Source organism: Cynocephalus volans, chromosome 14 (genome assembly GCF_027409185.1).
Source record: "Cynocephalus volans isolate mCynVol1 chromosome 14, mCynVol1.pri, whole genome shotgun sequence".
Taxonomy (NCBI): Eukaryota; Metazoa; Chordata; class Mammalia; order Dermoptera; family Cynocephalidae; genus Cynocephalus; species Cynocephalus volans.
Genome location: NC_084473.1, coordinates 72522814 through 72534169, shown reverse-complemented (window position 1 = coordinate 72534169; position 11356 = coordinate 72522814). Strand labels below are relative to the sequence as shown.

Below are 11356 nucleotides of genomic sequence, written 5' to 3'. Positions count from 1 at the left end.
ATATTTCAATGAAGCCATAAAAATAAAATTAACAAACTAAAAAATGAAAGAGAAGGAAGGAATAAAGACAGGAAAGAAAGAAAGAAAAACAAAGAAGGGGAAAAAAGTAGATGCTTCTGTAGGAATCCCAAAGCAGAATTTCTACCGAGTCTCTCTGGCACGACTTGTTTAACAAGTAGACAATAATAGCTTCCTGGGGTTACAACTTGCCTCTGCATTTCTGCAAATACTGCCCAAGACAACTCAATATTACCTGTCACTGGAGAAAGACAAAGATGCAGGCTTTGAAGTGAATTAAACCTTGGTATTAATTACAGCTCTGCCCCTTTGGAGAAACTCAGATCCTCTTGTTAGGTTTCTGGAAGATGCTGCCAGAGCTCTGCTCATTTCCCCTCTGATCTCTCTTCCATTTTTGTGCAGACCAGCTCATGACATCCTTCATTCTCAAAGGCCAGTACCACACTTCTTTGTCAGAGACTGCGCTCAGGCTGACAGAAAGCCCAAAGTACCTCAGGATTATGTGAGCCTTACTCAGTGACCAATGGGTGCAGGGCTATAAACATCCCCATCACTTTGCCCCACCATAAGAACATTTCTGAGATTAGACCCACAGTGACTACAAAGCTCCCATGGTTTTAAGCCAAAGCTGAACACATTTGCTTGGCCTTCTACCCTTCCCAGTCCCAACATCCCTACCTCCACTGGGAACATTTCCTAATAAATTCCATCCACAGGAATCCTCATTTCACAGTTCATTTCTGGGGAACCCAACCTAAAGGTGGTTCATTTCCTTCTCTGCAAAATGAGAATTAAGAGAGATAACAAGGAAAAAGCTCTATGATGGCAGCAGAGCAGGTCCTTGGTAAATAGAGATTCTCCTCTGAGTTCTAGCAACATGTTCTTTCAGAATATCCTTATCTTTGCCTAAATTCCTATAGGCCATGAACAGAAAGACCAAGAGGGAACTAAGGATGTAGTGGAATGAGTGACTGAACAAATGGACAAAACAGAAAACAAGAAGTCCTTAGATGCAACATAGCCTAGCAGTTGAGTAGTTGAGCTCAGGGATGCTGACCCAAATGTGGATCTCTATTCAAACAACCTGGGCGTGTTATTTATGCCTCTACCTTTCAATTCTCCCCTCTGTAAAATAGTAATAACAGTACTTATCTCATAAAGTTATTGAGAGCTTTAAATGAGATCATGGATGTAGAGCATTTGGCATAAGAAAAAGTTAGCTGCTATTATTGTGGTTCGTGGTGGTGACACTGGTGGTTACTTTTATCGTAGAGGTACTTATTTGTATGCAACTTCAGTAGTAGAAGTAATCCAGGGACACCAAACACAAACTTTACTGACTTCGCAATTTTGCCACTATTGAAGTTACATCCAATTTGACGAGTAGGCTAAATGCCAAACATCTCATAGCAGATGCAGTTTTAAATTTTATTCCAAAGGATGAAACTCATTGCCTCATGTTGAGTGTTAGAAGTGTTTTGCCTAATGGCAGAAGGCACTAGGCTTCTGTTTCAGACAGGTGACACCAGGCAGTGATTTTAATCAGCCCCCAAGGAGGTCTTCCTAATGCCAGGCTTCTGGTACTGCAAGAAGCACCGAAGCACCGTGTCTGTCAAACTGACACTTTGCTGAGCAGGAAAACCTTATAAAATACATGGGGTACATATAGACTTGGTTTTAATTTAATTTAATTTTATTTATTTATTTTTAATTAGAACCTTGTATTTTCTTATGATCCACAGGAATTACTTTTTTTAAACAATGATAATGGCAAAATATCAGACTCTAAATCATCTCTGCTTAAATTTTGTTCTTTTTTGCCAGTGATATTCATTTACAACAAGGAGGGGAAAAGAGAGAGTGTTATTTCATAGTTCAGTTTTAAGTTTCTCATATAAGCTATCTTGGTCAATCATGTCTGTGTGCTGGTTCCAGCGGTGATAGGCAAGGAGCACGGCATTGTGGGCTGCAATGGCACTCATTTCCATGGCACTTGCTGCACACTCTATGTCACTGAGGTAATAAAGTCGATCGTGGAGTATGATGGATGGGCATTTCTCTGGGGACTTATAGTGATGATATGCAAGCCATGGCTTCCTTATAGCATAATCACAGGGCAAAAAGAGCTTTAAAATTGTGCTTTAGTAAGAGTTTCTTGGGGAAAGATCTTCCAAACACATGGCCCATCTGTTGATGGTGGACGATAGTTCTTTTCTCTTGCAGAGGACATAAGCCCAATGCTGTTAATGAATAAATATGGATTATCAGTGGTTAAAACTATAGTAAGACCAAACTTATCTATGGCTCTAGAGATAAAGATAGTTGTATTCAATTCCCCCTTAACAAATGTTGCTACTATATGTTGGTAGTATTGATGGACTTCCTCAATCAGAGGATCAAATTTGAAAAAGTTATGTTGGACATTTTTTGATTCAATAGAGTGGCCACTAAGATGATGTCACAGAAGCCTGAACAGGTCTCAGATCCAGTTTGATAGACCACTTCATCTTTGTGGGACTTCCGATCTGCTTGATTCTTCTTTTCTCCCTTATGTACATTACTGAGCCAGGTCTAAGATTGCTTTTGGTAGCCTGAAGGAGCCCTGAGCAAACAAATTTATTGCCACTTTCTACTTCCCAAAGGCCATAATTAGTACCAGCCAGTGACATTACCCCCACAAAGGCATTGATATCTGTGCTTTGGCCGTAATTGACCCTTTATGACAGGAGCAACAATTTCATTGAGGAATTTCTCAGAGAAGCCTGCTTTCTACAAGGCTTCAAGAAGTGTTCAGTTAAGCATTCCAAGGAAGTCATTGCTTCCTATGGCATGTAGTAATCTCTCTACACTACTGAAGGCATAGTCACAGATCCTCATGAGCTTGTCTAACACGTCCTCTACGCACATGTGCATTGGGGGAGACTGAAATCCATAACGCCAAACTGGTTTAATCATGTTGATTATAAACCAGCTGCTCCCCTCAAATACCAGAGGACCTCCGTTATACACTCCCATTAGGCTACCAGAGCCCTCAACAGGAGAAAGACCCAGGTCTTTGATAAAACATTTCTAGTGCAGATTTAAAGAATGGATGACAGCCCCTGCTGCCTCATATTCTTGACCCTGCACAGTCATGGCGGTCAGTCAATCCCCCTACCCCCCACTTCTTCTCTTTCCAACAGGTCAGTCTTCACATCTTTCCCAAATTTCTGCCTCAGATAACAGCTGCTGAATTGCCACCAACTCCAGCTCCAATAGTCGCAATCTTATCCTGCAGGGCTTGCAGCCGCACACTCCCGAGGAGGCACTCCTAGCTGCACAGCAGCAGCCACAGCCCCAGAAGCAACGAGAGGAGCTCAGCACTGTGCACCCCAAGGCCTCTGTGAGCAATGCAGCCAGCTTCCAACACCCCGCAATCCTATCCCCAAAGCGCCCGCCCTACCCCTGGGCCCTAATGTAAAAGGCTGAAATATGCATGGCAGTTGAACTCACCCAGGCATAAATTACACAGTGTGGCATGTCTGTCGACATGCACGACAATGAGACATTAGAAGTTTGAGGAATAGTAAACACCTGTGGAGGGCTGCCTTGCACACAGCTCAGACACTGCACACTGAAGGGACACGTGGTAGCCATGGGTTGTGCAAAGGTTTCTCAGGAATGTTGTGAACGTCGCCCTAAGCAAATTCCCCTCGAAAACCAGAGACAAGCTGCAGTTGTACATGTGTAAAGAAAATGACTTTAAACATTCTAACTTAAGTCCAGTTCAATCAGTGTTCCTGCTTCACTCCTGCCCCTCCTCGCCTGGAGTCAGAGAGAGCCTTTTATAGGTTATACCAGCTCATGTCACACCCCTACTCAAAACCCTCCAATGCCCTCACATCACACATGGTACAAAGTCCAAAATTCTTACCATGACCAGTATGTCCCAACATAATCCAGCCCCTGGGTCCTCTGCTTACCTCATTTCCTGCCCCTCTTGCCCTCACTCACTTTACTCCTGCCCCTTGCCCTCTTTTCTCTTTGAATTTGCCAAGCACATGCTCTCCCCAGGACCTCTGCTTCTGTTGTCTCCTCTGCTCCCCCCCAACCCCCACCTAGATATTTCTGTGGCTCCCTCCTCATTGCATTCAAATCTCTGCTCAAGATCCAGGCAAGCAAGGGAACAGCCAAGGGTTCTGAGACAGGGGCTGTGGGCTGCCGCCCCCACCAGCAAGAACATCTCAGAATGTATTTATTAGCCACCTGTGTTTCTTTGGGGTGTGTGACTTATCTGCTTATGTCCTTCTCCAAATTTCTAAGATTTTTCTAATTTATTTTTAAGAGTTCTTTATGCATTAAGGATGTTAATCTTTGTGCGTAAAATTTGCTCCTTATCAGTTGACTTTAATTTCAATTTGTGATGTTTTCCTTCATTTGCATGTTGAGAAAATAACTTCATATCTAAACACTGAAAAACAAATAATAAATAAACAAATCTCTCTCGTGTCACCTCCTCAAGGTGGCCTGCTGCCTAACATATGGTGCATTTACTTGCATACATGTTTAGAACCTTTCTTACTCTGAACTGTAAGTTTCATGGAGATAAGGACTTTGTTTTATTCACAACTGTGTCCCAGTGCCTAGAACTGTGCCTGGTATGTGGTAGGCACTTAATATTTGTTTAATAAATAAGTGGTTGAATGAATAACTTTATTGAGTGCATGTTACATACAAAGCAACTTGAGCAACAATAGAATTCAATGATAAGGGAAACTTGGACCTTCCCATCAAGGACCTTAGAATCTAGGTCTACACTGTCTGAAACTGTAGCGACTAGCCACAAGTAATTATTGAGCACCTGGAAAGGTAGCTGTACAAACTGAGATATGCAGTAAGCATAAAGCACACATTGGATTTTTCAGACTAAGTGTAAAAAAGGAATGTAAAATATCTCAATAATTTTTTATGTTGACTACATTTTGAAATAATATTTTAGATATATTAGGTTAAATAAAATATATGACTAAGATTAATTTCACCTGTTTACTTCTTTAAATGTGGCTGGCTACTAAAAAATTTTAAATCACATATTTGTACTTGGGGCTTGCATTACATTTCTATTGGGAAGAGCTGATCCAGAGGGAGAGACAGATAGTAAATGAATTATTTCCAAATAGTATAGATTGAGAAAGAAGATTTTAAAATAATAATCATCAACAAGGTAATATATGGAGGTCAAGTGAGAAATAACCTAGAGGTTCAAAGCCTGCTGAAGAACTGATGTATTGTGTGTTTTAAAGCAATGCTTCCCAAAATTTAATGTGCACACGAATCACCTAAGGATACTGTTAACATGCAGTTTCTGGATTAATAGGTCTGGGGTTGAGCTTGAGAGTCTGTGTTTCTTGCAAGATCCCAGGTGATGCCAATGTAGACACTTCATGAACCACACTTTAAGTAGAAAGGGTTCAAAGGTCTGTTTAGAGTAGGCCAGGTGAGGAAGGATGGGAAGGAATTTGGACCATTAGAAGTCTTACTCACGGCTGTTCCAGCATCTCCTTGCCAAGTGGTGGGAGATTTGCCTTCCTGGTTGCTAACATTACATTTTAAAGATTCCCTGCTTCTGCCCTGCCGTGGATGCCTGGAGAAAACTAATCAGAGACAGTCAATTTGGGAATTCATATGATGTATAATTGACTAGAATGTTGCCAAGCAGATGGAAATAACTCAGCTTGAGCCTGAGACTTGGGCTGCTAGAACTTCAGTCCCAATGTCCGGGCCTCTGCTCAGTACATCCTGCTGCCTTTCCTCCAGATCCACACTCTGGAAGGACAAAAAAATGTAGAATGTAGGGTCTAATTAGCCAGTAGCTCAGCCTAAGTGGTTCTCTTGTTACTCCCCTCCAGCTGCTTCTATCAATAAATAAGGGGGTTCTGAAGCTTGTAGTGAAGGAACACGAGGCAGCTTAGGAGATTTACATTGACTTGTCTCCATGGAGGGGTTTCAGGGTCTCAGGCAGGTACTTATGTTTATTTTATGACATATAACATATTAGGGGCTCAGTACATCACAATGAGGCAAAGAAACCTATTTGAAAGAAAGGCTATAGGATGAAGATTGATGTATCAGAGGTGGGCTGCCAATGGTACAGTAAGCATATAAAGTGAAAGCATTTTAATGAGGGGAAAGTGAAGAAAAGGTTATGCCAAGACATAGAGGTCACATTAAGGAGCACGGACTTTATTCTGAGGGCAATGGAAGCTGGTGTAAAGTTCTGAGTTAAAAAGCAACAGAGCAAGAATTGGTTTGGGCAGCAGTACTGCACATAGGACCAGTTAGCACTCTTATAACATTCAGGCAAAAGATGATAAAGACCTGAAGTAGGAGGACTTCAAGAAATCTTTAACTCTGTTAATTGTTTCTTTTGCTGTGCAGAAGCTTTTTAGTTTGATATAATCCCATTTGTTTATTTTTCCTTTGGTTGCCCATGCTTTTGGGGTCATATTCATGAAGTCTGTGTCCAGTCCTACTTCCTGAAGTGTTTCTCCTATGTTTTCTTTAAGAAGTTTTATTGTTTCAGGGTGTATATTTAATTCTTTAATCCATTTTGAGTTTATTTTAGTATATGGTAAGAGGTATGGGTCTAGTTTGATTCTCCTCTCCTGCATATTGATATCCAGCTCTCCCAGCACCATTTGCTGAAGAGGCAGTCTCTTCCCCAGTGTATAGGCTTGGTGCCTTTGTCAGATCAAATGGCTGTAGGTGTGTGGGTTGATTTCTGGATTCTCTATTCTTTTCCATTGATCAGTGTGTCTGTTTTTATGCCAGTACCATGCTGTTTGGGTTATTATAGCTTTGTAGTATAGCTTAAAGTCAGGTAGTGTTATGCCTCCAGCTTTATTTTTTTTGCTCAGCATTGCTTTGGCTATGCATGGTCTTTTGTTATTCCATATAAATGTTTTTTCCATTTCTGAGAAAAATGTCTTTGGAATTTTGATGAGGATTGCATTGAATTTGTATATCACTTTGGGTAGTATGGACATTTTCACTATGTTGATTCTTCCAATCCAAGAGCATGGGATATCTTTCCATCTTCTTGTATCCTCTCTAATTTCTCTCAGCAGTGGTTTGTAGCTCTTATTATAGAGATTTTTCACATCCATGGTTAACTCAATTCCTAAGTATTTCATTTTTTTGGTGACTATTGTAAGTGGGATAGCTTTCTTGATTTCTCTTTCTGCATGTTCACTATTGGAGAATGGAAATGCTACTGATTTTTGTGTGTTGATTTTGTATCCTGCTACTTTGCTGAAATCATTTATCAACTCCAAGAGTTTTTTTGTAGAGGCTTTAGGCTGTTCGATATATAGGATCATGTCATCTGCAAACAGGGACAGTTTGACTTCATTGTTTCCAATCTGGATGCCCTTTATTTCCTTCTCTTCTCTGATGGCTCTGGCTAGTACTTCCAACACTATGTTGAATAGGAGTGGTGAGAGTGGGCATCCTTGTCCAGTTCCTGTTCTTAAAGGAAAAGCTTTCAGCTTTTCCCCATTCAGGATGATATTGGCAGTGGGTTTATCATATATGGCTTTAATTATGTTGGGATACTTTCCATCTATACCTAACTTATGAAATACTGCCATTTGCAATGACATGGATGGACCTAGAGAGAATTATCTTAAGTGGAACAAGTCAGGCACAGAAAGAGAAATATCACATGTTCTCACTTATTTGTGGGAGCTAAAAATAAATAAATAAATAAATATACAAAAAAAAAAAAAACCGGGGGAGGGAGGGAAGAAGACACAACAATTACAATTCCTTGAAATTGATACGACAAGTGAACAGAAAGGACATTGTTGGAAGGGAGGGGGGAGAAGGAGGAGGGAGGGAGGTTTTGGTAATGGGCCACAATAATCAACCACATTGTATAGTGACAAAATAAAATAAAGTTTGGAAGAGAAAAAAAAGAAATCTTTACGAGACTAAATTAATAGGTCTTAGAGACTGAAAGCAGAGAAGTATGGAGAGAGAGGAATATAGTCTTATTCTCTGATTGTTAAAGGCACAGGTAAAAATGAATCTGAAATTCAGGAGAGAAGTCATCGTTGGAGACATAGATCTGTCCATAACATAGGTGGACATTAAACTCCTATCAGTAGACAATATTGCCTCAGGATAGTATGTAGGAAGGAGTAGGCTATGAGACAAAGACAAACACTGAGGAGAAGGAAGTGTGCCTGGGACAAAGTGAGGTACAAGCACAACCAAGAAAAAATATTGGCAAGGAATGAAGAAGGGTTTCAAGAACCAGTGGTGGAAAAAAAGAACCAGTGGTGGATCAAATGTGGGGTCCCTAAAATAAGAATAGCAAAAGTCCATTAGATTGGTAATTAGGTTATAGGTGACTCGTTCAAAAGCTGTTTCAATGGAGTATTTGGGTCAGAAGTCAAACTGCCGGAGATTGAAAAATAAATAAAAATGAAGAGAGTAAACAAAGTAAACTATTCATTTCAAAGAACACAGTGAGAGGGAAGGATAAGGGTAGGACAGTGGCTCAAGGAAAGCATGTTTCATGATAGGGTTTGAAAGCTTTTGGGGGAGTTTTTATTTTTGGTTGTTTTAGAATGGAAGCAAATTTTCTATTTCGAAACCGAAAAAATTTTGAGTTTGCAAAAATTTGTAAATTCTGAGGGCTAGAGTAAATTCTGGTGGCCAGGCTAAAGTGTAGGGGCTATGTATCTGGGACAGAACTTTTGATCCATCCACACACACCATACACACACACACACACACACATGCGCACACACACCAAAGTCATATCACAGAGTGGTACACACACATACACACCAAAGTTACTTTTGGACAAAAATTGTAAAGTCCCTGCATTTATCCCAATTTTGAAGTTAATATAATAGAAAGATTATTTGATTGGGGAAATCACAGACCCCAGTTATAGTCCTGGTGTCTTCCAAATGATTGTGACTTTTCAGTCATTTTGTCTTTCTAAGATTCAGTGACCTTACCTAAAACTTTAGAGAGTTGAACTAGATTAGGAATGACATGTTAGATACCAGCTCTGATAGATCAGTGGAAGCTGCTTGGCATGCTGTGTTGAAAAGGTTTCTGAGGCTGTGTCTGAGCTTAGCAATGAAGACTATTATAGTAGATTAGCAATGTCTGCCACAGCAGAAAATTAGTAGTGCTGTTTGCCATTTCTGAACTCCTGAAGTAGAACATTTCATGATTCATTAAATGCATTATCATCCTGTCATACATCATGACTTTGGCCCAGTAAAATGCTCTGTGGCCATTTTTGCCTCTAATTTAGTCCAAACCTCCCCTTTTACTATGGAAATGGGATCTGCTATCACTACCTCTCTGGTTCTATTCAGAAACTAGACCTATTCTTTTCTGTTTATCTTTCTAATAGGCTTCCATAATAGCCATACCATTTAGGGAAATAAACCATTAGTTGTAAAAACTGCCTTTAGATATTTGGGACTGCATTGTTTACTGACTACATGAGGCTCGAAATAAAGCCTGCAAGTTTGGACTGTGACAGACTCATTTTCAAGCCAGGTCTATCGGTCTTTTTTTGCTGGATTCAAATGCTATATTTATAGCATTTCTAACCCCCCAAGTAAAGGGTCTGATGCTTTATCCTTTATATCAGGGTCTATTGACCCACAGGCACAATCACAGAAGTGCATGACAGATAATTCTCTAAAGCACAATAATGGAAGAGCAGCCTCTTCAACCACCCCCAAACTCTCAAGGATATTTCTTTTCTAATTGATTGCCATAAATATAGCTCTGCTTCCACTCTCAAGTGGACTCAGACCTTGCCCTTAACATACGACACTTCTATCTTGTAGCCAGTGACTTCTGGTAATACAATCTGCCCATAGCATTGTTGAAAGGCTCAAGTGAAATATAAATGAAAGCTTCTCATAAAGTCTTGATTGTTATATCTATAAATGATGTTATTGCTGTTTTCACTCTTGTTACTAGCATAAAGTCCCTAAATAGTGAAAGATGAGGATATTGGGATATTTTATAACCTCCTGTAGTATGAGGTCAAAGAACCAGAAAGGTAATCCATGAAGCTTTTAGCAAAATACCTTCAAAACGGATTAGTCCACAAGCCTAGTGAACTTTGCCATTAATATCCTTTGTTATTGTAGCACACATTTTTATTTTTAAGAAAGGTTCATTTAATACAAAACCTGGGGGTTCTCTATACCTCTGCCATGTGCCTATCCCCTTAGGAAGCAATCAAGCAGTCTTCAGCTGTCTGTGAACACTGCTTCTGTCTCATTTGTTCCTTTATCCCCTGGAGAATCTCCACTGACCTGTGTGCTTCCTCTCCATTGCCTCTCTTTGATATCTCCCATCTTCTCTCTAGTCACTTCCATCTCATTGCCCTTTTTCAGCATTTGGAGAATCTCTCAAGCTAGTTCTCCATATTACTGGTGCAATTATCCACAGGGTCTACTGTACTTCTTACTTCTTCCAATACATTACAAGATTCTGACAACTCATTTTTTATTTCAAAGACATCATTCTTGTTTCTATCTGGCTTCTTTTTTGATTTTTGCCTTCCTGTAAGCAAGCTTACTTTTGATATTTATTGTCTTATCTCATCTTTAATCTCATGTTTCATAGAATCCAGGCCTAATTGAATTTTGTTGAAAGGACAAGCAGATGCTGCCTTAAATTACTTTTGTTTCCTATAATAAATCTTTTTTCAAGTATGTCCTTTCTTTGCTTCCTGTGAGCTCTGTTCTTCTTTTATGCTTCAGAGGTTTTTTTATAAGCCCCAAATTGATATGTGTGGATTTTTCCTACAGTTTACTCATACTCAAAAATGAGAATTCCACACAGGCCTGAAATCTCCACCAGAAACAGGTACAACAAATAAGATGCTAAAACAAGACTCTTCTCTGTTTAAGCAAAAGCCTCAACTTAATAGGAGCAACCAGGAATAGCTACATAATTTGCTGGACTCAGTCTAAAATGAAAATGCAGGTCACTTGTTTAAAAATTAAGAAGTTCAAGACAGTGACAGGAGAACAGTAGTCCAAGCCCAGGGCCCTTCTGAGTGAGAAGCCTTGTGTAACTTGCAAAGGTCACATGTCCGTGAAGCCAGTCCTCGGGTTGGGGAAAATGACCTTCACAATCCAAGCAGGATGTTGGACCTCCAAGTAGGACTTATAAAGAAGTGTCAGTAAACTGGATTTTCAAATCTAAGCCCCTCACCCACCTAAAAGGTATGAAAGAGGTGAACTTGAAGCCACCGAAAAGTGAGTTGAAATGTGGAGCTAAGTATCCATGAGCTGTGACAACCCTT

The 11356-nt window shown here is 40.0% G+C and overlaps 1 pseudogene; it reads right to left on the bottom strand.

Moving 5' to 3' along the window:
• Positions 1–1886: 1886 nt before the first annotated feature.
• Positions 1887–3549, bottom strand: LOC134362568 (prenylcysteine oxidase 1-like; annotated as a pseudogene).
• Positions 3550–11356: the final 7807 nt, after the last annotated feature.